Raw genomic sequence first — 4,532 nt, forward strand, 5'->3', positions numbered from 1 at the left:
GATCATTGGAGTACTTGGAAGTGACGGAAATTTTGAGTAATGTTGAAGATTAGGCATGTGGAATAGGAGCTACAAAAGTTTATTCATTTATTTTTGTATTCCATATGTATTGATAGTTTTGTCACTAAAATTGACAAAGCGGAAGATTGTTAGAGCACTGCTCGGTCGAACTAGCATGCGTTGCTATCTCAAGCATGTTTGTCAATGTTAGTGATCAAAACTATAGTTCTTGATTTCTAGTCTACTATAGCTAAGTCTCGGAGTAGGATAGATAGTGTAGTTGAGCTCAAGAACTCCATGGCGATCATCATACAAGACAAAGAACTACTCAAGGAACTGGTGAAACTTCATCGACTAAAAGGTATGTGGATACTTGAACTTATCTGTAAATACCCTCAAGCTCGTCAACGCTATTAGACCGGCCAAGTTCGTTTTAGCTGATAATAACCCGATTAGTTTAACACGGGCGATAATTAATAGGAATTAATATAACAATGATATAGTTAAGAAATTAGTATCACTGAATAGGTCTCGAAAAGTTATGCACAATGAACTACTCGCACGCGTTATTCGGGCACTGGGTGAAGAAGATTTATCTATTTGTTTTCGGAGGGTAAAATATTAATTTTGGGTATTACCCTTGTGGCTGCATCGTGTCGAAGCGAGTGGGTTTGTCAGCAAACTGGGTCGGCCTTATCATCACCTCGAGAGGATTCATTCTTATTTCTTTCTTCATTCTTATTCCCTCTTCCTCTTTCTTCTTTTTCTTCTTCTGCTTCTGTTCGTCGCTCCGGCAATTTTGTGAGTTGTTTCTGAGGTTGAATTCGAAAAGAAACTTAGGGGAAACATTAGGAATTGACGCTTAGTGGTGATGTTGATGTTAATAGAGCTCGGGAGAAGAAAGAGTGGACGTTGTTGTAAGATGAGAATTAGGGTTTATAGGATTGATTGACGTTCTGAAGATTTAGAGGATGAATTATGGAGGTGTTGTTGATGAAGAGTCATGGGTAGATGTTTAATTGAAGTATTGAAATTGATTCTGTGACGAATCATTGAGGATATTAGAACTAGGGTTTTGAGAGATGAAGTCGAGTGAGGATTTATGTGGTTCTGAGGATGATGTTAAGTAATTGGTGAGTATTTTGAGTTAAGAGCAAGTAAGAAGAATTAACAACTGATTTTCATTTCACAGTGAATAATCAAAGAATTAGGGTTGTAAGATGAACTCAGAGAAGATGTGGATTAATCTTTAGAAGTTAAATTAGAAGATGGGTTTTCTTGGGTTGAGGATTTGAATTGATGTTGTGAACTAGAATTAGAGAAAGAAAGGAATTGGGAATTGGTTTTAGGGTTTCAGAGAATCAACGTTGGTGATGAGGATTATTAGGTTGATGATTAGTCTTGATACAAGATGCTGAATCGAATTAAATTGTTTGAGTACGTCTAATATGAGGTGAGAATTATATGTTCGAGATATAGAAGTTGATGTCCTGTGTTGGAATGGATGTGTGGTTTAAACTATGAAATGATTGTGAAGCTAAGAACTGAATGGTCATGATGAGTGTGTTGATGAACTGTTACAGGTGTGCAGATTGTTGGTACTAGTGGTTATCTTAATACTAGATAAACATGCATTGTAGCTGTATTTGCTTGTGAAGAAGAACATGTTGATGTTGATGGTGTTATTGTGTATGTAAATGTGTTTTGAATTAAATTTGTGGATGAGATGTATGGAGAGTAAGTTATGAACAACCTGAAGTGATAACAATGTTTTTGTTGGAATTCAAGTTGATTGTACCAAGTTTTCAGAGTTGGTATTGCTCAAGAAGAAGTGACTAGGGATTACGGTTGAACGAGTATGAATCGAAAAAAGTAACGAAGCTGCAGATGCAAGTGTTGGAATTGTTTGGCGGTGAACTGAGTTAGAATTACAGATGGTTGTTAGATGTAGCTGTAGAGTTTGGTGTTGGCAGTGATGTTTGATAGAATTAATAGTTTTGGAACTGAGTTCAGTTGAAGTAGTTCATAACTTAGCTGCAACTGTTGCTTTGTGGTTGTAGAAAGAGTATGGCTTAGTACTGCAATTGCAGGTAAAGCTTAAATTACAATTGTACTTTGAATTCTAGAATTATGTTGAAGTGAATATTTATGTATTGATCATATTGGATAGAATTGAGTTAGTGAAACTAAACATTAGAGAGTTTCCTTGTTGAACTGGTGTTAGAATTCTTTTTGTATCAAGGGCTGATTATACGGATTGCCCTGAATTCCTTTACAAGTCAGATTCTGACTAGTTTAATCTTGTGTGACTCAGTTAATCTGACTGAGTCGAGTTAACCCTATTAGACTGAGTTGAATGGTTTGACTCAGTTGACCATTTGACCAGGAGCGGACTTTTGACTTTAGAGTTGACCTGACCTTGACCTTGACTTTAGACGTTGACTGTCAGTTAATTCAGTGGACTGTTAGTGACCGTTAGTTGACTCCGATGGACTGGACTTTAGTTTATGGGCTTGTTTAGTGGACTTGGGCTTATATCCAGTTTTCCTAATGAAGATGAATTAGACCATAGTAGTCTGAATTAGCCATTGGCTTCTTCTACAAAGTTGTAGATACTCATTTGACCTAGCTAGTTGATTATAGAGTCTACCTAATTGGATTAGTAAACCTTAGCTATGTTAAAGAATGGAGAATGAAAAGGTGTAAAGTAAAAGATGGGCTTCGAACCATTAGATAGACTTGTATGATTCTTATGTGAGTCTTTTGGCTAGATTCTTAGACTTCTTGTGTGATTAACAGTTAGTTTATATTAACAACGATCGATTCAAAGGATGAACCAGTGGATCGTGTATCTCAAGGTAGGCGTGGCTTGTCATCAAAAGAGGTGGGAATACATTTGACTCTTTGGTAACCATTATTCTTTTCCTTTACAAAAGTTTATGTTTAACAAACTCATGTATTTCTGTTTGTGCGTTCTATACATTGTTTAACTTGTTTTACGATAATTTTGTTGATTCTATTAATCTTTCCATGGTTTGGAAAGGACCTGTAATATGTTTTGGTCAATATGAATTGTTATGGGAAATAAGAATTTCCACGTGTGGTATATAGGATACACTCCTTCACATTTATACCTAGAGCTTTTATGATATATTGATCGACAGTTTGCGAGTTCGGAATTGTCGATATCAATACTTACGATTAGGTGTGGATTTGCGAGTTCGGAATTGCATAACCATAGTATACATTGTTTGAAGAATGAGTTTGTCCATATACATATGTGTTTATTTCAGTGACTTGGTCACTGTTTAATGTTTTGGAAAAACATGTATTGTTTTCCAACTCTTGCTTATGATTACTTGAAAGTTAAATGTTATTTCTACGGGGCACCCCTTTTAAGGATGATGTGCTCACCCATTCTCACTTTCAGTTTCAGATACAGATCAGAGTTGCGCAGCGGAAGCTTCAAGGTTCGAGTTCGTTAGTTGTTTAACTTCTGTTATGTTTATTATGTTGCGTATTTTATTTGTAAACCAAACGACTATTGTATATGCATCATTTGAGAGAAGATCTTGTATATATATATAATTATGAGCGGGTCTAGTTTTGGGTTAAGTTTTTATAGCATATTTCTTAATTGAATGCTTAAGTTTTTGATTTAGATTCGTAGTGTCTCTTTATTTAGTTAATTTCTTGGATTAGTCATCTGCTAGCTTGGGCGCTACATTATCTATCACTCAAAAGTCTATCTACTCTATCTCCTATCTTGAGACAAAAGTCATTTTGTTATATAGACTTTGATTATACACATTTGCTATTTCGAGCCGAGTTTATTTCGCTTATCTATTTCTCGAGATATGCGTTGGTAAGCTTTCTCTTTGGCCAAGTTCATATTTACCTAGTGACGAAAGTCATGTTATGTTTCCATCACTTTGAAAGTCTTGTAATTTGTTTATCCATATGATGTAAGAGTTTTTCACTAAAATTGACAAAGGGGGAGACTGTTAGAGCATTGCTCGGTTGAACCCACCAAGCGTTGGTATGTCAAGTTTGGTTGTCATATTTTAGTGAACCAAAAATCATTTAAAGAGTCGCTTGATTATTTACTAAAGTCAACTTCGTATAGGTTAGTTAGAAAGTTACTAGGATATGAGACTTACAAGTATTACATGAAGACTTAAAGAATGTGAAGAAGTAAAGAGTTACAACGACGACATCATCCTTCCTCTTGAGGTTAGTAATATTTGACTTGAACTGTTTCGTTCCTAAGGTATCTTTCAAGTCGTGCATATTGAAAACATAACTGCGAAGTTGTGAATGACTATACTCCAGACATAATATTAAGGAATTACAATACGAAGTATAACGTCTATCTTTTGAACTTCGTATATAAGACATCCACATAATCGTATGAATGTTATTGTGATTATATATGGGTATGGGTGAAGGTTTCGTCGTAGGAAACAATGTTTTACATTCGTTTAAAGGAAGTACAATTCATAAACTTGTTTTATGAATCGAAAGGGAAATCG

At 35.3% G+C, this 4,532-nt stretch overlaps 1 long non-coding RNA gene across 1 annotated transcript; it reads left to right on the forward strand.

The window, feature by feature from the left end:
* The first annotated feature begins 743 nt into the window (after window positions 1-743).
* Window positions 744-3,661, forward strand: LOC113320200. Its single transcript, XR_003345954.1, has 3 exons — window positions 744-2,090; window positions 2,800-2,884; window positions 3,431-3,661. It is a non-coding gene; the product is annotated as an uncharacterized LOC113320200 (long non-coding RNA).
* Window positions 3,662-4,532: the final 871 nt, after the last annotated feature.

The sequence above is a fragment of the Papaver somniferum genome, chromosome 11, assembly GCF_003573695.1.
Source record: "Papaver somniferum cultivar HN1 chromosome 11, ASM357369v1, whole genome shotgun sequence".
Lineage (NCBI taxonomy): Eukaryota > Viridiplantae > Streptophyta > Magnoliopsida > Ranunculales > Papaveraceae > Papaver > Papaver somniferum.